Source organism: Falco punctatus (assembly GCF_963210335.1).
Source record: "Falco punctatus genome assembly, chromosome: 3".
In the NCBI taxonomy this organism is placed as follows: Eukaryota; Metazoa; Chordata; class Aves; order Falconiformes; family Falconidae; genus Falco; species Falco punctatus.
Window position 1 is genome coordinate 117,812,210 of NC_137582.1, and position 27,656 is coordinate 117,839,865.

General features: G+C 49.8%; 1 protein-coding gene across 1 annotated transcript in view; it reads left to right on the top strand.

Moving 5' to 3' along the window:
- LOC308061137 (gap junction beta-5 protein-like) overlaps nt 1-27,656 on the top strand; it is a gene marked incomplete at its 3' end in the record, with an annotated part of 151,350 nt that overhangs the window by 67,013 nt on the left and 56,681 nt on the right. The window contains exon 2 of the mRNA XM_080380687.1: nt 959-9,266. The remainder of the gene's footprint in view (nt 1-958; nt 9,267-27,656) is intronic.

A 27,656-nucleotide genomic window follows, 5' to 3' on the forward strand; every position in this document is an offset into this window, starting at 1 on the left:
GCCCTAAAGCAGCTGCTGCGCAACTGGCAAAGGCTCAACGCAAGGCACCGAGCGCTGATCCAGAAAGATTTTTAGGAGATGAAAGTTCAGTTCCCAAATTTAACATGCACTCCTCTGTGTGGTCTCTGGACAGTTCTCTTAATCCTTTCGTGCCTTAGTTCTCCAGGCTAAAAGCACATTAGAGGTGGTTTAGGTACGGCTGATCCTGCACTAGGGGGCTGCGGCTGGGCACAGCACTCGGTGGGAGCAGCCACACCAGCGGGGCAGGCAGTCTGCGGGGGCTCATACCCCGCTAAAAAGCCCGTGAGATGCCTGAGACTCTTCCATCCTTGCGTGCAGCGTTCAGCACGACGAGACGCCGTCTCTGTGCTGCGCTACCCCATCGCACAGAGCTGGGCGCTGGGCAGTGCCCCCGTGTCACCCCTCTCCATCCAGGTTTGCTCCTGCCTGTTGGATTCCCCAGCCGGTCCAGCTCGCAGGCGGGTGTGCTGGGCTCGCTCTGGGCTCCCTTCCACCACACACCCAGGCTTTTTATTTCTTTCCACTTCCCATATGTTTCAGGCTGAGACTGAATGTGCGCTCAGGACAGCACGGCGAGGCGTGGGGGACCCTCTCTTTTCCAGCCCAGTACTTTGCTAAAGCCCCTTGGTATCTCCGCACTCGGCTGAGTAATGGCTCTCCCTCCCGTAGAAATATGTACTGCTTTCTCACTGCATTAAGCATTGGCTTCGAGTGAATTTCTTTCACAAGCAGAACTAATAAAAGGACTAAAACCTGCCAGATTCCACTTGACAAATGGCTCAAAGGAGGACATCTTCTAAATGCTTTTAGCATTTGCAGTGATTGATCAGGGCGGGCTTAGAAGCAGCTGACCTGTTGAGTTTTTTCGGAGTGGGAATGATGGAAGGATGATAATACTCCTTTCTTCCTGATCACTGTAATTTTTGCTTTTCTGCAGATAATGTATCCAGTATCCAGAAATCACCACCTGTGTTTTGGAACTGGCCCAGGAATACAATTTAAATCCGTGCGTACTGATTATGCGCCTATCTGTCAATTTGCTATTCGTATCGTCGCATGCTGGGAATGGGATGACATGCGCTGTGAGTGTTGCTGTAGGCACGTAGAGAGAGACAGGCTTGCCCCAGAGTGGTTTATGGTCCAGAATGAAGGTCGCGCAGCAGCTGGGATCAGAGCCCGCCATCAGCAGCTACAGCCAGTTTCAGCAAGGGTCTGTCTGCAGCCAGGCACTTACTCTTCATTTAAACTGTGTCACTCTCTCCTGTGAAAGCTCCGAAAGCCTACGCTCAAAGATGGATGAATTTTTGCTTAGCTGGAGCAGGTAGGAGCGGGAGCTCTGGAGCAGGGAGCTGCTCCTGCTTGGCACTCCCAGCACCCATCTCGGCAATGCGGACGGGCAAAGCTGGCAAGAGCTGCCGAGCATCGCACCAGCATGCTGGGGCGTTAGCTGTCGGACAGCGGGAGGGCGGAGGGGACAGGCTCTCCACTTGTTCTTGGGCAAGTCATCTCCTTTAAGAAAGTCACAATTTCTCTTTTTCAATAAAAATCGGAGGAGTAATAGTTCTCCCACAAGCACTAAGTGCTTTGAAATCCTGGAAGTTGCTAAATTTCCAGGTGATCTGTGCTAGCTTCTCAAAGCCAGACAAGATGAGGCAGGAACGGAGACTTGGGATCTGGTCTGCTAGCTGCTGCAGTCGTCCCTTAGATTTTTCTCATCAAATACATTTTCAAGCCTCAGTGACAGTTGTTTTCTCTTTATCTAAATAAATAAATAAATAGATAAAATTAAAAGGCGACACACTGTGACCACATCAGGAAACCTGTCCTTTTCTTGCTGAGGATTTCAGACACTTTTATCTCCCAGGGGATCACAGTAAAACCGGGCATGTGCTAACCAAGTCCAGACTGTCAGGTGGAAGAATCGATGGCTCTTCCCTGAGCTGTTTGTGCAGGTGAATGCTCTTTTGTTTAATTGATGTCCTATTTATTGGTGAAGTGTTGCCCTTTTCTTTTTTGCCTTCTCTATTTCTTGCTTCTCTGTCCAGGAAACAAGATTTGGTTCAACGATTGGTCACAAGAGATTAGCAACAAGCTGAGAACAGTTGCTCTGGGACATATTTGAAATCAGGCAGCTCTTCCTGACCCCGCTCTCATCTCCCTCCCTCCCAGCAGCTTTCTCTGAATGCGTTAGGAAACTTAGTGGAGACTTTCTGGAGGTGGATTTTCCCAGAGAGTCAGCAGCGCAGCTGCCTGATTTATCATTGCGTGCAGTAGATAAAAGCAATTTTGTGTTATACTCTGAAACCCCTTGTTCATTTTATGAGTAACTCCTGTAAGTATCGCTTCAGAAACTTAGTCAGCGAAGTAAAGAGGAAGGGACAGACACAGAACATCCAGAAAAAAAGGGACACCAAGTTCTATCTGCAAGTTGGATGCCTGGGGGTATTTTTGTAAACTCATCCAGGTGGGCTGGTGCTTAGGGATTGTGGAGCCGGCACTGGAGCCCTGTGCCTGGCGCAGAACCACTTTTGCAGCTTCTTTTGTTCTCTCTGTGACTTGTTACAGCACAGAGATGTGGAAGCAGGGCAGTAGCAGCACGTTCTTCATTTCCAGCTGTTCTGCATCCCTGCAAAGCTCTGCAGGAGCCATTAAGGTGAGATGTAACTGGAGTTCATTTAGCCTTCTGCAAGATTTGAGCAGCTGAAGCACAATCTGCCTCCTCTCGAGCTCTGCCAGAGACCGGCCCTGACATTCGGAGCCTTCGGATCAGTGTGGAGCATCTGGAAGACGGGCAGGAGGAAGCTCACCCATGCCATCACCAGGGACGAATGCCAAGAGAAGTGGCCATGTTTAGAGACCCCAAAGGAAAATCACTGAGGGTCCTGGAGGGCAAGGTGCGGCCCCTGCTGCAGCTGGAGGGTGTTAATCACTGCCTGGTGTTTGCTCACTGGAGAGGCGTTTTAATGAGTCAAGGACATGCCTGAGGGCAGCTGGTTTTAAAAAAACAACAGTCATGGCAGGAACTGGTGGCACGTGGGCTGCTTCCCAGCCCAGTACAGCCCATCTGCTTCGTTTGATCCCCCTGTGCCTGCCGGATCGGTCCCGGCTGTGGGTGGCTGCCCAGGTGGCACGTGCAGTGGGTGCCTTTGCCACCACAGTGTCACCACTGGTTTGGGGCCACCCTGTGAGAGGGTGCATCAGTGTGGGATCGTTTCAAGTCAGCATGTTCCAGCTCAGCTGATCCACTTGCAGGTCTCGACTGAGATTAGCATCAATTAATATTGATGGTTCTTCATTAAGGGGGAGGGACTTTGCTGTCTCCTCCCCTCTCCAGCAGCCACCTCTCCCCGCTGGCAGAGCACCGAAGGATGCTCCCGGGAAGGCTGTGGCTGGCCATGCCACACTCCCAGTGATTCCTGGTGGAACGGTTCCTGTCACCAGTCGCTTCGCTACTGCCCAGAGTAGCTCACTTATGCATGCAGATTTCTGCGTTAAAAGATGTGTGGTTAACTCCGGGATCTGTGCCCTAGTGTGGCCTTTCCAGCTCTCTCCATTTTTAATTGTCACGATACCCTCCCTCATTCCTTGCTGAGCCATAAAGCCTGCGCCCCTAGCCAGGATCTTCCCACCTTTTTCTGTGGCTGTGGGGGTTTTCCTGACTTCTGGTCTACTCTTGAGAAAATGTCGATGCATTTACTTGCAGTTGATGTGAAGCAAGTAACGTAAGGGGATCCCCTGGCCCTGTCTACTCACAGTAGCAGGTCACTGAAGCACAAGCAAACTTTCTCTTTTTAGATATTATTTTTTTTTGCACAATTAGGCTTAAGAATATTCTAAATCGGTTGACCTAGACTGAAATAAATGTGTCCAGCTGAGCTTTAGCATCAGGTGAAAACTCTCTAAGCTGGTGCAGTTGCTCAGTCCCTGCTGTGCTGGGAAGATCTGGGTTCTTCCAGGGATGCCCAGCAGAGCTGGGGCTCTCTGTGCCCAGGGGGGCTGATGCTGGGGCACCCTGGGATGGGTGGGCAGCCCTGTCTTTGAGGGAGAGCTGTGGAGCTGGGCAGGCGGGGGGTAAGGCTCCTGTTCCATGTGCTCTGGAAATGGTACAGAGGACTTAATGTGGCTTGAGCAGGGTTTAAGAAAAAATAAAAAGGCACTTTGAGTTTGTTAAACAGAAAAGAGAGAGAAATGCCTGGAGGTGAGGTGGATGCTGGGGTGGGCTTTTCGTGCTGTGGGTGTATGGAGGCTGCCTGCACGATGCTGGTGGCTGCACGCGGGGCTTGCCATGTGGCTTGCTCTGACTCTCCCCCGGCTCTATTTATCCAGCTTTGCTTGGGGTGTTTTCTCCCACCTTCTTATACCGAGTTGTGAGCGCACAGATGCTTCTTCAAGGGCTTCCAGACAAGTGGATGAGCGGAGGAGATCTGTGCTGCTCTGACAACGACCCCCGGGGGTCTGCGACCTGCTGCTGCACCGGGCTGAGGTCCCTGCGGGGACGGGGGAGAAGGGAGCACTGGGCTTCTGGCAGAGCTGACCAGAAAGCAAAAAGGTGAATCCCCTTCCTTTCCTCGCTTAGAAAGAAAAGGAGGGGAGGGGAGTATGAAGTACTGAAAAGCCTTTAAACTAAGCTGGCCCAAATGGTATCTGAGGGATGCGTTTTTCGGTTCTCTCCCTCAGGTGGGGTGGCTGGCCCCTCGGCTGGTGTTACTCGCCATCTCTGCCGCCTCTCTCAAACCCGCGCTGTTTTTATTAAAAAAAAACACGGCTCGCGGGTCAGGCTCTTTGCTGCCTTCTCCATGGGGTAAGCTGTGATGAGGGGCTGGGGGCACGACTCGCCAGCGCTGCTTACAGAATGTTGTCAGCAGTTCTTTAAGATGCCACAGGCTTTAATAAGCAAGGGATTAATTACGCTTCCCATGACCGCTCGGCAGCTTCACCTGAACGCTTCGGCGCGTTAGCGCATCATTAGTCAGAGGGCAGGAAAATGATGTCCCTGTCCTCCCTTTCTCCCCCCGCTGCCAGCCTGTGCTCCACACGGGGTTGCGTGGCGGCGTTGGCGAGGCTGTGTGTGTTCTGCTGGAGGAGAGGCAGTGCTCGCAGGCATAGGGGTGAGCTGCGCGCTGCAGGTCACCAGTCCTCTGCCCTAACAAGCATCATTGAAGGGATTTACTCCATTATCCAATTTGATTACAGGCGAGCTGCTGGGTAAAACAAGGGAAAGGGAAGGCTTGTATGAAACCGCACAGCCCGAGTGGCTCTTTAGAGCTGATCTTAGCAACCTTGTTTATGTAGATGTGCTTGCCAGAGCCTCCCAGGCACAGCCTTTGAAGTCTCTTGCTCACGCTGCAAGTGACTCAGCCAGCCAGCTCCCTTTCCTGAACTTATCTGGCAGGTTTGGTTTCCTGTTGCGGCAAATCGGGCACTCCTCGGAGCATCGGGTTCCCAACCACCTCTTCTAGTGAGCAAAAATCCTACCTTTATGACTTCCCCGGAGGAACTTGGGATGACTTGTCAGGCAGTTCTGACCAAAAACGGCACATGAGGTTTGCTCCTCGAGGAGCTGAGTAATGCACTAATGAGTGCCAGACAGATCCTGCTGCTTCCCATCCGATGGGAATTAATCCCGCTTGTGCTGGAACAAAACTAGGCTGAAGGCTGGCTGACTTCTCATGCATTGATTGGGGCTTACGTTTCAAGAAAGTACAATCGAGCTGAACTTTTCAATAAAGTTTGAGCCAGGAATGACGTATCGGTCGATGAGAACTGCACCAAGATCCCTCCCTTGCACAAGAACTGAGCTAGAGCTAAGCTGCTACACCTGGAACAGCATTTGTGCTGCAGAGCACACACACCCCCACACACCCCCGATGCAACGCTGGAGATGTGTGCGGTAGCACGGAGACTCAGGGAGCCTGGCATTCACAGCCTAATTTACCTCAAATCAATGCCAAAGTATTTCTCTTTGATGAACCAAATAGTTTGGCTTAGCGCTGGGACTTGGCAGCACGCGCGGTTCGTGCCTGTAAAACGCCTCCCCCGGGCTGTCCTTGCTGCTGTGCCTGGGCTGCCTTCGCGCTGTGGCTCTGGGCGAGGACCCCCAGCTGGGGCAGGGGCTCACAGGCTGCGGGTGCCCACTGACACGCCCGGCACGGGACCTGCCCCATCTCTGTCCCCAGAGTCGCTCCTCAGCAGCCGCCACCACCAAGGGGGGCTCAGCAGGACCCCTGCCTGAAGGACACTCCTTTGGGGTGCTTGGGTCACTGGGGGATGCCTGAAGTGTTTGAGAGAGTAACCTTTTAAATAAATAACCCTTTAAACCCACTTTACCTTGTTGCCCCGACGAGCCCTGATGCATGGGCAGCTGTCAGGTAGGTACAGCCATCCCAGCAGAGCCCAGCAGGGCTGAACTGGACCCAGCTGCCCCTCACCTTCTTGCAAGATCATTAATCAAATCCGTGCTTCAGCAATGCAGACCTGCCCGCAGCCTGATTACTTATTGCTTAACAAGTGCATTAGTGTAAATCAAGAGGCATGTTTCAATTATCTGATAGAAGAATTATTGATCCACTGAATGCTCAAATGTTCCAGTAGGAGAAACAATATTTGTATATGCTAAAAAAAAAAAAAAAAAAAAAAAAAGGAAGTATGGTTTTATGTTTCAATTAGATTGTACTTGGAGAGCTGTGGCAAGATGCTTTTGCAGAAGCAGCTGTGACCAAACTGGCAGGCACAAACTCAGCTGTGGTCCACAGCCCGGGATCTGCTGCTGGGGTGCTGACCTTGCTTGTGGTCAGTGGATTGTGCAGCAATGAGAGCACTAGATGACATTCCTCCCGTTCCACTTAGGATGCTGGGCAGGGAAGCCCAGGGCTCAATTTTTACCTTCTTGTCCACTCAAAAGAGCAGCTGTTCCTCCAAATGCTAAATTTGGTTTTAAGTGTATTAAATCAAAAGAATTTTCTTCTCCCCTTTCCCTGCGCTGTGGTTCTGGAAGTTGGAGGGGAGGACGGGGATTTGTGCTCCTTGAAGACGTGAGTGTGAGGAGCCTTAGGCGTCTCGCTGATAAAACAAACATCCTGGAGGAGAGTTAATACAAAGTGGAGTTATTCTAAACCTTCTGGCTTTTAGTCCATTGTCCTTTGGTAACTGTGTAAAATGCTATTGAAGGATGTTCCTATTTCCCTTTGATATAAAACATGGGACTATTTTAGAAACTTAAACCCCATTCCAGGCTCTTCTCAGCACTTCTTTTTAAAGCAGCTCGCTTCAGCTGTCAGCGCCTCGCTCCACTTCTAATTGAAATGGGTCTGTAGCCCTCACTGACAAGCAAACATCTACAGTAAGTTGCAAACTATAGAGCAATCCTTCTCAGCTTAAGAAGGATGCCAAATAAAGTGCCACTTGCCACCTCTCTGGGAGAGCTCTCTGTATTTAATAATAAACACACAAATAAAGTTGTCATCTGGGAAGTTGTCGATAACTTCTTTTTCTGGGACAGGGAGCTTAGGTGAGACATAATAGCAGTTGTCTGTGTACTTCATGCAGTCCCGAAAATGTTGCTAGAAACTTCGTGTCCTTGACATTTTTTTATTTTTTTTTTCTCTGTGGTGCACTGTCCCACATTAAGCGCGACTTGTGACACAATGTCAGTCTAATCTGGTGAATTATGAAAAATCATGGGGCAGCTGAGGGGTCCTGAGCTTTGCTCTGCTGCAGCACCCCACGCCAGCAGACCCCCGCAGGTGGGGAGGACTCAGCCCCCCACAAAGTGTACCCAGCCTGGGGGGGGGGGGGGCACCCAGGGGACCCCCTCTGCTAGCGATGGGATGGAAAGCACCCTGAAAGGTGGAAGCGGCTTGCACTGGGGAGTTTGCACAGAATATTCTTGCGGTGGGAGCGTTTGATCGTTTTATTGACAGACCAGGATTTTCCTGCTGGTACAAGGCACCTGATGAACCTGTCACCGCTTTTATGTTCCGTTTATTGAATGCCTGAAGAAACCCTCAGAAAGCAAATAAGATTAACTCAAAACAAATGTGTGGCGCGTAGCAGCAAAATCATGCTGCAGGATTCTTTCTGTCCCCATTATTAATAAGTTTCTTTTCCCGGCCTGGCCGCTGCTTGTTGTCTTTTTTAGTGTTTAAAGCTTTTTTAAAGTCCCCTGAAAGTCTTGGGGTTACAGGAGGCAGATCTCACCCTGTTTTGGGGGTCAGGCTGGTTATCCCTGTTTCCCAGGTGGGAACTCGTGCAGCACGAGCCAGCGTTAAGCGTGCTGGCTCCCAGCCAGCCCTCGTGCTGCTTGCCTTGCACGAAGCGTTTGTTTGTGATTTTTATTAATATTTGTGAGGGCTGCCCACAGCTCCTTCCTTCCCCCACCCCTGTTTCATGCTGCTCTCAGTTCATAACCCTGCAGGAGATTATTCCACACCCCTTTATCGAGCAGAACATCCTCTCCTGGGCTGAGCGGTGCTGTAAAGCTGTCCAGGTGGGAAGCATAAAGAGAAGGCAGCAGTTGTATTTTCACTCTCCTATTTGCATACTCTTATAATTAGGAGGATGTTTTTGATTAGCTAAAGAAAAAGAAAGAAGGGGGGGGGGGGGAAGCTGTGTCAATTGAATTTAATTTCTCTCTAAAATTTTGCTCTTGTGAAAAGTTTTGGTGGTTTGCTCTGAACTGGAATATGGGCAATGGAGTGAGAGAAATCAATTTTCCTACCGGGTCTAATCATGACCAGTGTGAAATTAAGTTGTCACCCAGTACCCCTAATGTGCATGTCTAAGTGCATGTTAGACTGTTTGCTGAGGCAATTTGCAGAAACCTGGTTCTTCTTTATCCCTTTCACTAGAACTAGACTTCCCTCGTTATAAACCACTTCGGGGCAAACTGTGGTGTGACACCGACACCAGGGGAGTAGAAAAGTTTCAGAGAAGTGGGGCATGTAATAGCAATATCAACTGTTATGAATCAAGAAGCTATTTATGAGCCATTTACTTACTTAGCCCTAAAAATAGCCAGAGCTGTGTGTGAAAATAGGTCTGTGATTGAAATCAAGCCCTAGACATGATGTAATAGGAAAGGGGGGTATGAAGACAGATGCAATCAGTTATTCTGTAAATAGACCTGCTGTCCTCTCCACGGATGGGGCAAGAGGCTGGTTTGGGCTCTTGCCACCAGGTAGCGGAGGGGTCGGTGAGGCTGGAAGAGCTGCCTGTGTGGTGGACCAGAGTCTGCAGCAAGACTGAAGGTAAGGGGAACACGGGCAGGGGCTGAGACTGAAGCCCACGGGGTGACTGCCCACCACCACCTCAAATCCCTGGCACTGCCACCCAGCTGGAGCCTCCTGGCCGGTGCTGTCCTTGGGGCTGCAGCACTTCTGCCACAGTAAGACGCTTTGCTTTCACGTGCCGTCTCTCTCTCAGCTGGAGGCCCGGCAGTTCAGAGGGCTGTGCTGTGTTTGGTGGGCCAGGTGGGCTTCCCAGGAGCATCCGAAGGAGTGAAGCTGGGCTGCTCTGCTAACACGTGGGTGTTGCCTAGGTACCTTCATCGCAGGACTGCGGCAGGGGGGGCACTGGGCTTCCAGTGAAATTACAGGTCCCTCCTGACCCAGACCAAAGGTGCTGAGTAACTTCTCCTGCTGCTGTGCTTGCTGGAAACAGCTGTCTGCAATATTGCCCCTTTAATCTCTCGCTTCCATCTGGTATTTTATTACTTTTGCTCCATAGTTGCAATGTTTAACTTCTAACTAGAGAGGTGGCGTCTCTCCCTGTGACCCGCTGTGGTCCTGCCGGGTCCCTCGGTGCTGGTGCAGGCACAGCACCCTGGCTGGGTGGCCATAAACCAGCTGTATCTTTCTCCTTAATCTGCAGGAGCACCCCGGGGAAGAGAGTGGGAGAAGCAGCTGGGGTTAATCCCCTACTTACTGTGGGTAATTAATAACGGAGAGCACGTGTGTAAGGTCACCGGCTCTGCCTATGGACTGGGGCATATGCCCAGTGACACCAGGACAGTTCCGGCCCTTTCTTAGCGTGAGGTGAGAAACATAACTGTGCTCTTGCCACGGTGCAATTAAATAAATCCACTACTACCAATAAAGCTTAAACCCTATAAAATACAGCTGTTCAGTCCTGCTGGGTTTAAAAAGAAATGGTTTCACAGAAACGAATCCAGGTGCACGTTTGTGCCAGAATGGCTCATGAATGCTTGTTGGAAGGGCTGTGGAAATATTTTGGCAGATGTTCCTCTTGGTCTAGGGAATATTGCTGCAGGGAAGGAGTGTCTCTGCACAGGGTAATGCAGAGTAATACGGGCTGAGAGCTGCAGCCGCTTTGGGTAGCAGAGGGACAGCCTGTTTCTTAAGTCTCTGGTGTAGTGACTCAGCTGGGCAAAGAGCATCCCCTGTGCTGCTGCCCCGTGGGCATCCTGGTGTGGATGCTCTGCCCAGGGCTCCAGAGAGAGGAGATGGCAGTCCTGGTCCGTCTGTGTTTTCCTAGTCTTAAGCACGGCAAAAGCAGGGTGCTGCGTGCTGAAGCCAGCCGGGTTTACTCTGGGTTTCTTCAAAACAGGTTTGGATCAAGGGAGCTCAGCACCCCTGTCAGTGGGGAGAGGGAGGGGAGTCTGAGCCCGGCTTCTGTGGTGCAAGGTGGGATTCGTGACTTGTGACCATTTTTCAAGTTAGAATCATTGATTATTTTTTATTTATTTATTTTTTGTACAGTTTCTTCTCTTTGAAATGCAACAAATTGCCTGAAGGGATCCAGGGCCATTCCCCTCTCGTGCCCCAAGCGCCAAGGCTGCTGTGACATGTGCTGCAGAGCTTTGCTGGGCGGTTTGCAGCCAGAGGGGCTGGAGATGGCTTAATGCTAGCACTGCGGGGGGGGACGGAGCTGCCATTTTTATGAAGAGTCTTTAGATTTAGCTTTGTTCCTCGTGGCAGTCCTATTTTCCCTGTAGTGTTTCGTGATCCACCAGGGAAGAAACCCATTCTTTGTTTCGGAGTTACTCTAAATGCCTTTCTTTGCTAATGCCAAACCAGTTCTTTTTATGCTGCCTATTCCAATATAAAAGGAAATGAATTCTCTCCATGCACAGCTGCAGACTTTTGCCCTGAAAATGCTGTTTTGATAATTTTGGGCAGGTTGCAGGAAGTTCTGTCGGTGGGCACTAAACCCACGAAGAGCTGTGCGCATTCCGGCTGGAAAAGGAGCGTTCTGAGCAATTCTGTTCCCTCTTGCCTTTTTGCAGAGTTAAGCTACCAGGCACAGCAATGAATTTGGGGGAGAGAGCTTTGACACCGCCTATCGCTTACCCTCGCCGAGTAATGGATGGTCGGGAGACCGGGTTGGGTTGTGAGCTCTACTGCTCGGTCACATCCCATCTGTGATCCTAGATACAAATGGGAAGACTAACGTCTTGTTTTATCTGCTCTACCAAAACGGGAGCTGGGGATTGATTAATACTTGTGAGGCGATCAGAGACGGGATGAAATGTGCTGTGTGCCTCCAGATACGGATGATTGGGAATTGGGTGTCTTGTCTGGGGGGGGATGGGATGGCTGTGAACCTCCCAAGCTCATGCCTGGCCAGTGTGAGAGCATACGTCAGAGAACATCGCTGGGCAGCATGTGGGGACAAGAGAAGACAATAAATATTTTATTAAAAAAAAACCAAACCGCTAAAATTGCTATTTTAAAATCAGGATGAGATGAATTATAATCGTTCATATGTGAAGGAATGTAGGCTATTGCTTCTTACTCCTTAAAGGAGTAAAAAGTATACCGTACTGAAATAGTTAGTGACGTTACATCTCTTTATGAATATTCTCCTGCAATTACTCAACTCTCTTATAGTTTTTCAAACATTTTTAGGTCCTAAAAGAGAAGTGCTGTTTATCACCTCTAATTTCCACAACTGGGTCTGAAAACTAATTAGTAAAATAGACTGTACCATATGCTTCCTTGGTATGTGCTCCTGCTATAACTATTTATATCTTAAGTTGTTTTTTTTCTTTGTAAAATTGCTATTGCTTCTAAAACGGCTTGATCCTACCTATTGTTGTTTTATTGTGGAGTCGTATTCCGCTCCTTATGGATCTGCATCTCTTCCTGGCATAAAGATTACCTGAGAGGAAGGAAACATAAAACAAAACTTAATCCTTGTCATTCTTTCTGCACAAATGTGTCTGGTTTCTATTCCCGGGGCAACCGTTACTGGAAAAAACATTGTGGAGTTTGTGGGTGAGAAAGCAAGGAGCTGTTCACCTTACAAACCAGGGCCACTGATTGTCCGTGGAAAGGGAACGGGAAAATGAGACTTGGACTCCCTCTGTCCCCTCAGCCCTGAAAACAGGGACGTCATGGGTTGACCCGTGGGCTGGGGAGATGGTGGAGTGGCTGCAAGTCATCCATAGCTACTGGTCATGGCTGTTGGATTGACCAAACCCACTGGCTTCGGGTGGGACTTGACGCTCTCCAGAGCAGCACAGGACTGATGCTTTTGCCATGCCGAGGAGGTTTTTCCGCATCAGAAACTGGCAGAGCACAGTGATGCTCCATGGTAGATATTTACCCTAATATTCTGCTTAAATTTTCCATTACTCATTTTAATATTATTATTCCTGTTCATACACTAAGCAACCCTTCTTCCCTGCTGTTTCATGTCCTCATTGCGTCTGCTTTCTGGAAGAAGAATCCTACTTGAGAGCAAAATATTATCCTTAAAATAAACTCAGCGATGAAAACTGTTTAGTCCTGGTTTGCATCTGCAGGATGGGTGATGGAGGAGGAATTATAACACGGTGGACGTGCAAGTTAGTGCTGACTGCTCGGCAGCGAAATGAGAGCAGCACTTCCCTTCTGAAATGGGTGACTGCAGTGAAGCTGCCAGCTCTCCCGGAGGTGGGACGAGAAGATCAAAACTAACAACTCAGACTAGCCGTGTCAAAAATGACAATCTGAAGCATAGCCAGGCATTCTGATGTGCACCTTGCTGGTTCCTCCTTACTTGCAGAAGTATCGACTGTTAACAAGAAAGAAAATTGGAAAGATAGTTGTGGGCTAGCTAAAAATCTATAGGTGTGATGGATGCTGTTCCCACTCCCAGATGCCAAAGATCTTTAGACCCTAGGTTTCTTTCAAGCTCATGAGATTCCCATCAAGCCAACAAGGACTGTGCTTGCCAAATAACACATCTCAGATGAGAGGTGCAAGATGCTTACTCTGCATGAGCTGAGCTGGTTAGGTCATGCCCTGCTTTTATCCTTCCCTTTGCGATCTCCATGGCTGGTGGCAGGAAAGCCATTATCAAGTAGCTGCGCCTTTGCCTTGGCTTTGTGGATATAAATACAGATTCCTTGTTCCATTTTTCATGCATGACTCCTTTTCCTGTCTTGTTCAAAAGAACAAAAGGAGTTTTGAGCTTTCTGAGCTTGGAATTTAAGAGCTTTTGCTTGGTGATGGCATTGCTGATTTTTTCCTTCCCTTCTGCATCAAAAATAGCTTTTCCTTTTACCTATTAGCATGAAGGGGAGGGGAGAAGAGGGGAAGAACTGAAACGGTGGTGGTGAAAGCTGGGGGAGGTTTAACCTGCGTGCATGAAGCAGTAATTGAAGTGATTTTATTGTTTGGGCTTTCTGACGGTCATCCCACATCATCAATAAGCTCTTGCTGTCTCTCTGCTTAGCCTTGCTTGTTAGCTGAAGGCACGGCAGAGCGCTGGGTTTCTGTAGCTGGCTGTGAGATGGCTGCCTGCCTGGTTAATTCCCCTCTCCCCCCGTCTCTCCAGCTGGCTTTCATTTCCATTCGGAATATATATGGGACGAGAGGCATACATGACTCAAGGGAGCAGGCGGGATTTATGGCCAGCAGACAGTATTTAGTACAGATGTGCGGAGCAGCAACTATCAGTTGCCAACAAAACCTCTGGAGATATACATCATAGGAGAAAGTTGTCAGCAATTAATTTTCAGAGGGCTAAACTTCACCCATTTTTTAATAGAAGAGGAATCTGAGGGACCACAGAGAGAATAAATCATTTGGACTCATGGGAGGTTTTTAGCTACTTTCCAGAGCAAGTGTTACTACTTTTTCTCCTTTGCAACAGGTGAAACGGTTGGTTTTTAACCACTGAGACAAATATTTTTAAATAAACATGACTTAAAACAAATAAATAAAATTAAAAATGGCTTTTCTTTGCTGGATCCCTTGAGTTCTTCCCCGAAGAAAGATACCAAACACTCAGATAAAGGTCTGGTTGATCTTGTAGGTGATGCCTGGGTGGCGGGGTGGGGGGCATAGAGAAGAACGTTTTTCCTTTTTTTCCCCCCCTCGCTCTAACTGATGGATATGGGAGGTTTGCTGGCAGGGTTGGGACTCATAAAACTAGCTTGTGGGGTTGGGGTTTGGTTTTCTGGGGGGTGCTGGGGCCTGTCGGTGTTTTGCAACTTAGTGCATCTGCTGGCCACAGACTTGAGCGAGGAAATCCGGTCGCTTCACTGTAGAGATGGGCACGGCATAATTGCAGGACTGATTTATTGGTGGTTCATGGTTGTTGAATCGATAATGTTTAATGAGTCTGTGTTAGGAAAGGATAGATTATATTCTTTCTGCAGAACCTCAATTTGTCAAAGCGTTTCAGCATTTTGCTTACAGTTAAGCATATGTTTACGTCCAGTAGTACGGTGCGCAGTTTGGTGGCAGGTCAGTGTCACACAGACCTGCCCTGCCGAGCAAGCCCGGATACTCAGCGTGGTGGCTTTTGATGCTCGTCAAATTTTCCTTGCCCATTGAAGCTGACCATCCTTCGCCTATATTAACAAAAACCTTCCTGCAATTAAAAAAACCTGCACGTGTTGGTGGTGTTGACAGCTCCTGCCACTGCTCCATGCTTTCGTTGCTCGGCTTCTGAAATGCAAAGTGTAATGGGTGGGGGGAAAAAAAAGCCCAACCGGATCTTCCCCTGCCGTCGGGGGGGCTGCCTGGCCTTCCCCCAGGGTCTGGAAGTAATCTGGAAAGCTCAGGAGATAAAGAACTTGAGCAGAGTCATTGCCGAAAAATTCCACTCTGTCATATTTCTCTTTATTACCCTTTCCTCTGCGGCCATGATGGGATTAGTGATATTTCCATTTGTCTGTTTTATGTATTTTGTTTTGCCTTCCTCTGAAAAATGATTACAGAATGAAAAGTTTGTCAGGCCTTGGAGTTCAGCAAGACTCTCTCTGGAATTAATTTCATACTGTGGAGTGTGAACAGGCATCTAGAAAAATGCTATTTGCTTAAACTTTTGTTTTAATATTTAAAAAAATGGTTATTTTAGCTTGTTGGTGGGTGTAGGACACAGAGATCTGTGGAAAAAGGCAGTATTTTTATTTGTCAGATGCCTGAAGACTTAAAAAAATGAAGAAGCAGTAATAAGGAAGAAAGCTGAGGCAATAGAAGTGTTGCTACAGCTGATTATTTTCTAAATGGTGGAAATTCTGCGGCAAAGGAGAAACGCAGTAGGAACGAGCACATTGACCTTGAATAAAACACAACACAGGTTGGATGAGCCGAGATCTGTGAGGGCTCGGGGCCCAGCAGAGCCAGATTCAAACGGGTCTGGCATGAAATGGCTCTCTTGATTTTATCATCCCCTCTGTAAAGTCTCTCAAGGCCTTGATCTAATTGAAGGGGTTTGTTCCGACACCTGCTGCAATCATAGCTAAACACTTTCCATGTAAAATCAATGCCAGTAACGAAGCCTGTGCTGGGCTCTTATCTCCACGCTGTCTCTCTAAGGCTGGTTTCCACTTGTTCCCGGTTGCAAGACCTTTCTGCTCTGCCGCTTCTTCCACCTGGAGCACCTTCCCATAGGCTTTTGTAAAAAGTACTCATTTTGAGCCTGAAAACTTGTGGATCTTTCCCGCTCCCCCGTTTTAGCCTTTCCCGTCTCCTAGCATCCGTAAGCGCAGCGAGGCAGCTGCAACGGGTTTCTGGCGCAGCAGCAAGAGGAGGGATCCCGTGGGGTCCTGCCGCACCATCAGCTGCCCAACACCATCAGGGCTTCCCACTGGGGCTTCTGGAGGTGGGGGCACAACGCTGAGCCCCTTCCTCGGGGCTGTGCAAGCCCGTTGCCAGCCGAGGTAGCGAGCCTTGCCTCCCCGCGCAGGTTGCTGATGGCTGATGCGCTCTGCCTTTAAACGAAGTAACCTCTGCAAGGGCTCTTCGTGCCTTGAGTCTCAGCCCTTCCTGCTATGACAGTGTATTCTCTTTCCTACAGAACATCTCGTTTTCGGCAGGCTGCTGACCTCCTGGCTCGCGTGCTGCGCTGCACCTGGCGTGTGCGGCAAGGAGCTGACTAACAGATGACTCAAACCTCTTCACGGGCGTTTGCAGTTTTGCAAATAAAAGAGCCAGCCCCTCTTGGAAACTCTGGAGGCTGAAGGGGTGTCAGGGCCTGGAAGCACACTCTGGCCCTGTCCTTAAATGGAATTAGCAAAAAGCCATCGTAAATGCAAATATATTAGCGCGGCTGAGTCAAAGGAGAAGGAGGAGCCACTCAATTATTTGCAAGTTCTTCCTGAAGTTCTGGAGTCTGTAGGTAGATCCCAGCGTCTTCCCTCAGGGCCCAGCAAAATAAAATATTCATCGAATGGTTTCTTAGGAAAATACCATCGTGTGAATCAGCTGAGCTATCTGGAGATCCTTTCTGCTAGTGCCAAGGTCTGATGGGTGGATGGTACGGTAATCCAAAGCAGCTCCTCCCAGACGGCAGGATGCGGTCGGAGGCAGGATGCTGAACCTCTCCAGGGGTCCGTGCTGCACCCCTCGTTCTGCCTCTTCTAAACTTCCCATTTTGGGGACAGCACGGCAGAAGTGGCTTCTTTCTGGGGAAGGAGCAAGGAACAGGCAGATGGTTCTGTTTTGCTGGGGTTCTGTTGTTTAATTCCATAGCCCCGATTTTAAAGGCACGTGATATAGTTTGTTATTTTTTAGAAAGGAAATCACTTGTTTGGGGGATTGCTGAGCGCTACAGGGCAGCGGCAGGGTGGGAACTGTTGCTGGAAAGCCTCAACGCCAAAAGTGGTATCTAGATCCATGTGCAACCTGTCCAGAAGGATTCTGGACCCATCAGCTTTTTCCGACAGTCAAAGCACAGGGTCAGCGATCCATGAGAGTGCCGAGCTCCCCGCTGGCTCCGGGCTGTCACCACACACGGTGGGGGACAAGGGGCAGGCTGGGATCCTGCACCTTTGGTTGCACAAAAGAAATGAAGTGATCAAAAAATAGCACTGACATGTATTGTCACCGTTCCGTTGTGTCTCACTAAGGAGCAAAACCAGCAGCTGAGCTGAGATGCAGAACCCTGCAGAAAATAACGTGTCTCGTCTTCAGGGTGGATTGTGGGTGTCTGCTGCGAGGGGGGTTATTATCTTGTTTTCTGAAATACGCTTGGAGACCCTCCGTTGGAGGGTTTGCGTAATACCTGTGGTCATCTCTCATTCCTGCCTAGCGTACCCCGCCTGGGCTGGAGGTGGGAGAATTAATCGCACTTGAGTACAGAGCTCGTACTTCTCATCAGCTGGAAGGACCACACGCAAGCGCTGCGGGGTCTGGGTGTGGGATTATAGGGCTTTACGGTGTGCAGGATTGTGGCAGTAGTTCTGTAGGTTTTAATGGAGCCAATACTTGTAAATTAGGATATTTTTAATTTATGGAGGTAAAACTCCCCCAGGAAAGTGCATTTGCTGTTGTGAGGCTTAGAGGTAATTATAATCTCCTTATTTGACACTGCACTGTTGGGAATGAATGCCAGCATTTCCATTCGAGGGTTTATTTGATTATTTTTCTCATTTTGCAAAACATTATTACATTAACCCGCCACTCCTGAATCCTTATCCTACCATGGCATTTATGCATGAGAGGGACTGTGCTCTGAAAGGAACATCAAACTGAAGAATGCTCCATGATGATGGAAAGGCTTCTGTTTATCCTGTGGTTTTGGAATAAGAGCTTATTTTTTGGCTTTAGAAGCAAATGCAACCTAGCTTGGACCCAAAATGTAATCTGGTCCTTCATCTATGCAGTTCAGATCTTTATCGAGGGCTGAAAGTACTCAGCTGGGGTTCTGGGGGTTCTTTTTATTTGTTTCTGTAGGAGTTGCTTTTGCAGTGCATATATGTATAAAGAGTACGCATCCGGTGGTGGTGGTGGTGGTGGTGTGTCATTCAACAATCAGGCAATTTTATTTCTTCCTGCTTGTGCTTGTGCTTTGTGATACAGCCTTCAACTGCACAAGCGTGTGCTGGGGCTGAAGCACCTCCCTGCTGCACGGGGACGCTGCTGTGCTCCATCAGGTGATGCCCAAACCCTCTGGCCGGTGTGGCGGCCGGCTGGAACCGTGTCAGCGGGGAGGACGACGTCCCCTGTTCCTCCCAGTGGCTTGTCTCCCTGGGTCCCAGCCCTCACCCCCCTTCCAGCCCAGTTACACCTGAGGGGCAGGAGGGGGCTACTCCAGTCTGAAGTGATACCTCAAACTGTTCCAGCCAGGCTTGCGGATGATGCTGTGAGAGAAAAGTTGCCCCACCAGAGCACCCTGTGTTACCCCACCAGGGCACCCTGCTCCTTTTTTTCCTTCCAGTCTCTGCACACTGACCTGAATGCAATTAAAAATTATAAAATGCAATTTTAAAATAATAAAAAATTATTCTTCTAGTCCATACAATGCTACGTGCTTTTTTTTTTTTTTCCCTTGTTTGCTTTTAATTAAATCTCATCACTTGGAAAATCCCAAGGAAGAATTTGCAGATTTTTAATTTGATTTTTATTTTCATTAAGCTAAAGCTTATATGACAAGTTTCCCAAAGCTTTTGTTAAATGCACTTTGTTTTCATGCAGTGCTCTTCTGAACAAAAGTCCTGTTCCTGCCACAGGGTTCACCTGGTTTTTATGACCCTGCTGACCCGTCTTTGTTATTAATATTGTGGCAAGCAGGGAAAGCAATTAAATACTCTGCTACGTGGAGGCTGCATAGCATTTTTTTAAACTCCAATCATTATAGCTCATGTTAGCGTAGAAAGCCAGAGGAAGAAGATCCTTCATACAGAGCAAGCAATTCTTTTTGGACCTTATGAAATTAATTATTTTATATCCTGTAACTGAAACTTGTAACTCAGTGTAATTGGCAGGAGAAGTCCCGCAGTAACCATCACAGGGCCTGTTATTGTTTCCTCTAGTACTCCACTGCGGGAAAGCTGGAAAAACAGCCTCCCATTCTGGTGTTTATTGGCAAATGTTTAAATAAATCATACTGGTTTGTACAATAAGCGCAACGATAAACAATTTCTTCTTCCGAAATGTGAAGTTTTGCAGGAGGGAGAGTGGTGGGGACGGGCAGGTTTTGTGGTACCTGGTTAAGCTGGGATTGTGGTTTAAGGCTTAGGGGAGCTGTAAGGATTTGGAAAACTGTTCTCTTCCCAGTCTGCCAGTGTCTCGCTGTGTGACCATGGCAGGATGTGGATTAATCTCGTCTTGCCTCCCATATTGTGTTAAAATAACCCATTAGTTGCTTCAGACACTGCAGCCTTGATGGAGGAAACTCCTCCTCCAGCAGCACCTCGTAGCGTGGCTCCCGTTTCCCACACTGTGCTGCTCGGCACCCTGGCAGTTTCTCACCCTCTGTGTTCAGCCCAGTGACAGCAAACCTCGTCGTGCAAAGCAAACCTCCTCGTGCAAAACAAACCTCCTCATGCAACAGCAAACCTCCTTGTGCAACAGCAAACCTCCTCGTGCAAAGCAAACCTCCTCATGGGACAGCAAACCCCATGCAATCATGGAACAGCAAAGCCCCTCATGCAAAGCAAACCTCCTCGTGCAAAACAAACCTCCTCATGCAACAGCAAACCTCCTTGTGCAACAGCAAACCTCCTCGTGCAAAGCAAACCTCCTCATGGAACAGCAAAGCCCCTCATGCAAAGCAAACCTCCTCGTGCAAAACAAACCTCCTTGTGCAACAGCAAACCTCCTCGTGCAAAGCAAACCTCCTCGTGCAACAGCAAACCTCCTCGTGCAACAGAAAACCTCCTTGTGCAACAGAAAACCTCATGGAACAGCAAACCTCCTCATGCAATCATGGAACAGCAAACCTCCTCATGCAAAGCAAACCTCGTGCAAAGCAAACCTCCCTGTGCAACAGCAAACCTCCTTGTGCTGCCGTCAGCTCCAAAAGCACTGGTGTGAGTGACCCCTGCCACCCTCAGTCCGCTTCATGGACTTTGGTCCACCCTCGTCCTGGAGGAGCTTGTGGAGCTACGTCAGACCCAGCTGTCGAGGTGCCTCCAGCGGAGCTAAGCCCACTCAGGCTCTGCCACGCACAGGTTGAGTGTGTACCCAGGGGCTGCTGCTGACGTTCTGTCTCACGGGCCCTCTGAAGCTGCCTCCCTCTAGCAACTGGATATATTAAGATATTTTTTTCCTATCTGCCTCTATTTTCTGCCTGTTTATCTCCCAGGTGGAGTCTACGGTGACAAGCTAAGCAGAGCGATGCATCTGACCCTGACCCGTTCGCACTCGAGCTGAGGCTGCAGCATGGGGGGGGCGGGGGGAGCAGGGGGGGTAGGGGGAGCAGGGGGGTGTAGGGAGGGTTATGCTGTTGCTTAACGTCAGCCCTGGGCGCTCGATGATGGGACAATTGAAGGCAAGGGAAGGGGCAAAGCAAGACATCACCGATCAACGTGGCATCTCCATCCCACTGCTGCTACTGGGAAGAGCGCTGGTTCGGGGTGGCTGAGGACACTGCTGCGATTTAATGCTTCGCTAGGAAAGCTGGGGATGTATCCTCAGCTGGAACAAGCTGGCCTGGCTTTCCATGGAAATCAGGCGGTTTATGGAGGATGGGGATCTGACCCGTTGGTCGTTAAAGTCTTCAAGCTCATCCGTTATGCTCCACGTGAGTGCATACCTAACGCGTGGAGCTGGAGCAGGCTGGAGCACACATTAGGATGAAGCATTAAATGCTTTACAGACACACATCTTGCATAGCCGAGTGTCAAGCCAGATTTTTCCACGCCCTGTTTTCTCTACAGACAAGACCAATTCAATCCAATTGTCATCTTCATGGGAAAAATGCAATCCTGGTAAAAGACCTAGGTCTCTTGGTATGAATCCACAACAATTCTGGAGAGAACTGTAGCTTTTAGGGGGGTTGCAGTGTTTCTTTTTCTATCCCTTCTGTCAAGAGAAGAAAAATACGCTCTTGAACTCTACAGGTAATGGTTTCAAGGCAGTATAGCTCTTGTTAAATCAGTCATTTATGGACTATTACGATTTAGTAAACGACCTCAGAGGCGAAACCTTCCAGACTTGTTTTCGGTTCCATATGCAGACTATTTTGGAAAATTTGGGTCAGGAGTCAGCATGGTTATCTGGGGCTGGGAGGAGCTGAGGGGCGTTTGGAGGGGGGTGAGGTGGCTTGGCATGGGGGTCCCCTAGTTGCCTTCTCTGATGACAGTGACTGAGGAGAGGAGAGCAGCGCTGGGAATGGTTAGTGAGTGGGTGTGGATTCCATCCTGCCTGGACTCTTCCCCAGTTTCAGCTATTGCTGATGGTAGGCGAGGGAAGGAGCCTGCGTGCCGCATGTCCGGGCGAACGTCAGAGTGGATATGACACGGCCCTTCTGTAATGGTGGCACGAGAGTACGTAGGTGCTCAGATGTCAGAGGATGCACAGCACCAGGGGGAGGCTGATGACAGAGCTCAGACCGGCCTGGCAGATGCGTCCGGTTGCAGCAGCCAGCTGCATCCTTGCAGGCAGATGCATTCTGCGCTTTTACAAGGGCCAAGGTTGCAGCCGGTTGACAGGAGGTGCTGTAGGGCCTGGAAGCATCCCCAGGGAATGCTACAAAATTGTATTTGTGGGCACCCATGGAGGGGAGGGTACTTCAGGTGTAGCACACTTGGCCAGCTTTGGATGGGGAGCATTTATCCTCACCAGAAGCACTGTGCTGTACCTCCCTCCCATCGCTCCCCCGTCTGCTGGTATCGAACAGACCTCAGGTTTGAAGCAGAACATCCTGCTCTGGGATTTGTTTGTGCTTTGTTAAATCCAGCACCCTGGGATTCTTCCTCCGTTTGCTTTCAAAGACCTAGTTTCACCTTCCCCTTGACTCTGGGATGCCAATTAAGTAGCTGGAAGCAGGGAGGGCTGTGGATGTTATTGATTAGGGCTCTAATTGCTTATTTCTCCATGCTGTCCAAGTGAAATGGGCTGTATGGAGATGCCGAGCGAAATAGAGATGTGGCTGCCTGCCACGCGGATTGCAATGTACATTGTTCCTCAATCAAGGGCTGGTTTTGAGCTATTGTTTCTCAGGCAGTGCCAGCTTTATCTCGCTGCTGTTATCTCTTCCAGCCTCCACCGAAGCCCCCCATTGTGGTCAGCCAGGGGCAGGGAAGGGTGGTCCACCACCGGCACACCTCGCGGGCTGCTGCGAGCACCTCCCGAACAGCCAGTGCTGCGGCAGGGCGGCCACATAGTGTCAATTATTCGGTAATTAATTTCCTTCCAGCTCAGAAGCAATGCTTGGCCTCTTCAAGGCATTGCAGGACAGCGAGGGGCAAGTTCACATACATCCCCAGAGCCAGTTTTTTGAACAGCGAGAAGTTAAAAATTTGGGGGGTGCGTTTTCAAAGTGTTAGCTGGTTAGAGCTTTGTTTACTCAGTACCCCTGGAAAGGAGAGGAAACCTCACCAGAGAGTAAAGCGATTGATCACAGTCAGAAGTGGACAGCTGTCCAGAGCCAGGACTTTCAGAAAAACCAGCTCTCTCCCCGTAATTCTGGGTTGTTGCTTGGCTGGGGAGGCTTCGGACCATTAACAGCCGGGAGGCACAGGGAAAACAAGGCGAGCTATTTGTTAGTCGCCGCGGGAAACTTTGCCCCCCTATGAACAAGGGGATGACTACAGAGTTGTCTAATTGAGCAGGCAAATGTTTACTGATGTTCACAAAAGGATTTCACATCCATAGCTTGAATTGACCTGTGAAGTGGAGAAAAGGCTGAATTTCATTCACAGCCCCTGCACAGAACTGAACAACCTGGCTGTGGATGAGAAGCTTCACGCTGGCTCTCGGCTTGGGGTGAATTTCATTAGAATGGGCTGATAATTGCGTTGTAAAGACAGACTCAGGTAGGGTGAATTCACCTTCAGGGCCCATGAAGGACAAGATCAAACCAACCTGAGAACAATATCAGATTTTTCTCTTTGAAACAGTTTTAGTGAAAACCTTGGGAGGACTTTGTGAACTGAAGACACCGGCCTTGTGGGTGTTCAAGGCTGACAACAGCTATTTTCTGCAAAACAGAAAGGTCTGTTCCCTGCAGGGGATGCGCTTTCATCACTGCGATGTCAGGGCATCTTTCAGGAGTACGGCTGGGCCTGTGGTTCATCAAGGGCTTCTCCAGGGGAAAACTGGGCACCATCGGTGGAGTACGGTTCCACATGGTTTGGGGTGTTTGCTGGCAATGCCCCGCTGCTTCGTGTTGGAGAAGGTCAGGGAGAGGGCTCTAACTTGCAGGTAAGACACAAAACGCTTTGTTCCTGAGGAAGCTTTGCCCTGCCTGGGAAGCTCCCAGAGGGTGCCAGTGCTCCTTTCCAGTGGGGCGGACAGAAAGCACTGCAGTGCTGGAGAGGCTGATGATGACAGTGCTGCCCTTCCTCCTGGGGGGGATTCTCCACGTGTGCTGGGTGGAAAGCAGCAAGCACCTTGCAGGTAGGAGCGGATGCCTTCAAGGTGGCTGCGAGAAGCGATGCACATACAGGAGGAGTGAAGACAGTGAGACTGATTTTAAGTAAATTTTTGGTTTTGGGATCAGATCTGCATATTTATCCCCTTTCTACGTGCATGCTTAATCCCCCGTTGCAATGGGACACGAGGATTGCCTGTTTCTGCAGGCTTGTTCTCTGTGCAATTTCCTGTTGTTAATGCCGCTCGGTCCCTCGTTCCCGTGCCAGTCAAGTCATGCCAGTTGTCTTTTCCGAGGTCATTCTGCTGCCTTAAAATTACCCCCACCTCTGTGTTTGCAAAGCTGGTGAATAAAGAGCTCTCCCTAAGGAGCTGCAGAGCCATGGCCAAGCAAGCGTGGACCCAAGGGGCTTTTCCGTCCCTCGATCAGCTGCCAGTCCTGCTGCTCCGAGCACGAGCACGCTCGGCTTCAGACAGGATGGATGTGTAGTCGGACTTCATGTACTCTTCGTATCTAGATAGCCCTCAGAAAGCCCCGCTCAGGGTTGTAACAAGTTTTTAGCATACAAAAAAGAAAACCTGGTTATTCCTGTGAAGTGGACAAAAGCTGGGAAACCTTAGCAATAGCAAGCGCATTTTTGAGATTTTCATGTGTCGCAACTTCTTACTTAGGTATTTCCTAGAAAAGTTGACATCGGTTATGGAAGCCTCTGTCAGTACGAATGCCACATTGGCTGGAAAAAAGTAGTGTTCTTAATTTTTGATTTTTAGCCATCATGTGGTGTGACATTCATTAGGCAGTGATCAGATGTGCCAGACCTCCGAGGGGATGTGACCTGTTCGGAGGGCTCACCTCAGCACGCCGTAAAGCTTAGGCAGTGCCAGGAGGTGAACGTCTCTTGTGTTTCTGGTGTTCAGCTTTGGCTTTAGCCCCTTTCTTCCAAACCTGGCAACAGAGGGAGGCATCTACCCTCCGAGTTCCTACTGGCATCCTTCCCCTTACCTTGGTACCCCGTCAGCAGCCTTCCTGCAACCTGCATGAGCTGAGCAGATTGTCCATCTGCCTCCCTATCTGTACCTGCATTTATCCGCCGCCTTGGTACATGTAGGTATGGAAATACTTCCTTGTGAATGGCACGTAGGAACTGTAATAAAAAGCTAGGACTTAGGTGTGGAAGTGTTATATTAAAAGCTAACAAAGAAAGAACAAGAGGAACGCCCCTGAGGGATGCTTTCTTGGGTGAATTAAAATCCAGGTACTGCTGGGCCAGTAGCTAAAAGAGCAAAACAGGCGAACCAATTGCTTTGCACCTTCTGCTTAAGTTTGTTCCCATGCAGGTGTCTTTTTTGGGGGTGACAGAGCAGTGTTAAGATGCATGCAGACACTGACCTGTCTCACAGGAGCTGCTCATCACCTCAGTCCCTTCCCAGATGACGGCACTGGTTCCCAAATGCGGGCTCACGGTGAGTTCCAGCTGTTGGAGCTCTGCTCTCCCCTGGCCTCTGATTTCTGGTTTCTGAGCAAAACTGCGCAGAAAACGAGCACGAGGTGCAGGTGGAAGCCGGGAGGCTGGTCCTCCCCCGGGGTGCTGGGAGTGGGGGCACGGGGTCCAGCAGCGGGGCCAGCACGGGGAAGGGATGCGTGCGGCCGGGAGCCAGCCCTGGCCATTGCAGCCCAGCCGACAACTGGGAAAAGCTCCAGCAGGGAAACTGTGCGTTCCTGCTTGCTCCCGAGGGTGCAGGTGGATTCCCTGCACTCCTTTCGGCACACTAACACTTGCAGGGCTATCAAGGAACCAGGGCTGGGTAGGAAGGGCTGTAGCATCTTTGTATAATGGTTGTCTGTGGTCTGGGGACAAGGCGCTCCGGCACCCTTTGCCTCTCTCCTGCCTGTTTAGGCAAGGAGGGGGGTGGTTCAACAGGCGAGGAGCAGCTGCCTCATCCAGGAGCTGCTGTTTCATAAATGTGTGAGAATTGGTGTTGAAGGGAGGGAGAGCAAGGCTTGGAATTGGAGCAAATGGGCCGGATGGCAGTAATAGAAAAAAACCTTCTGCTTTTCTTATAAGCAAGTGAAATCTGGCGTGGCAGAGGCGGCTGGTTTCTGCAGAGCTGCCTCTGACAATAAACACCTTGAAGTGTCGGTGTGGGGAGCAGCAAGTTGTATTCTTGAGTCTCTCTGATAAGTAACAATGCATTGTGCTTCACACACGTTCAAAAGGGAACTGTTCCTCTTCTGAAGGTTTTTGTCCCACTTTGCCAAGGCTTTTTATTCCACTTTCTCTGAGTCACAAAGTGAGAGGGGAGGTCAGGCCCTCCGGGCTAGTGTTGCAGAGAACGCGGAGAGCATCCCTGGCCAGCTCAAGCCAGCGGTGCGCGTTCGGGTTTGAATTTGCTGCAATAATCCCCTGATGAGGTCCCATCAGTGAAATGAACGGAACGGATGTATCATTAGGTTAAAAATAGATATTGACAGTCACAAAGTCTGTATTGCCTGGCAGTAAATGGCGTCTTGGCCCTTCCCCAAGCGTGCAGCTTCTGGTGCTGCCTGCGAGGCTGGAAGGAGCAGCCCCTTTTTGCAACAGAAGCGTTGCATGTCTCAGTGACGTGCAGCGCGGTGGGAGGAAGGCACCGGTTCCACCGCAGGCACGGGGCAGAGCAGCAGCTTGCAGCAGGCTCCCAGCTCGTTTTCTCGCCAGGCTGTGCCCACCCCGAGCTGTGTTCTGGGGGCACCTTGAGCCTGGCTGTGTTGGCAAGGTGGGTTTGCCCCTCTGCGAGGGGATTGTTCCGAAGGTACATTTTAACCTGTGCATATGCACATGCATGCAGCAGGCGTTCGCTGGAACTGGCAAGCTGGAAGTATAAGTGTCCTCAGGGAAAATACATACTCCCTTGTTGGTGCCTTCCTCCCCTCTGCTGGCAGTTTCTCTGCACATATCACAGCTTTCAGCCTGCTGCCCCTGAGAGCCAGAGAGCCAGATAAAACATTCTCGTCACAGCGATGTTATTTTTCTTTCAAAGTTCTCTCGCGCTTTCATATACGGTTGTTGATATCGAGAGCTATAGATGTCAGAGATCTGGATATATGGATAGAGACCTACAGCTGAGTGTGACAGCTGGGTGTCTGACTCCTTCCCATTTCAAAATCTGATCCCTTTTCTCTGCCATCAGTTTGATTTCATGCCCCTTCTGACTCCTTTTTCAGTGGAGCTGGGAGCTATATAGAATTTCAGGATTCTTTTCCAATGAGCTTGTCGGGTCTCAGCCTGCAGCAGTGAACTCATTAGCAAAAATCAACACTGGCAAACATCCCTTGATTACAGAAGATGTCAGCACGTGGTGTGTCTTAGGGACTGAGCTGCCCTCCCGCTGCCAGAGGCTTTTCTCCTCGGCGATGCGGGGTCATTTGTTGGGCTTATCATGTTGACGCTGCCTGGCAGTGGGGAATTACACTGTGTCATGCAGCAGTGAGAGACCCCGCTGGGATCCAGCTCGGGTCCTGAGCAAGCCTCTTATCCAGAAGGCAGCTCCACATTCATCTCTTGCACTAGCGTCAGGCAGGGGTGATGGGCTTTAATTCGATTGCCGTGACTGTGTTCTTATGCTTGGTGCAATCACAGATAACAGCGCTGAACCCAACGGGAGGGATTCTCAGCTTGGCATCACCGAAGGAAGGGAGGGCAGAGCGGTTTGGTGGGCTCACACCGCTGCCTGCGAGGGTGCGTGGGCAGGTCTGTGCCGGCCCCTCTGCGGACCAGGCTGTGGTTCCCTCTGCAGCACCATCGGCACCGAAGTATTTCCTGCTGCAAGGCTGGAGAAGCAGAATTACTGCACGTACAGCTGGAGCTGATGAGGCTCAGCACCCTCGCTTCTTGTTTCGTGTTTAATTAGCTGCTGTGTGAAGGATGGATTGGGTAGAACAAGGAA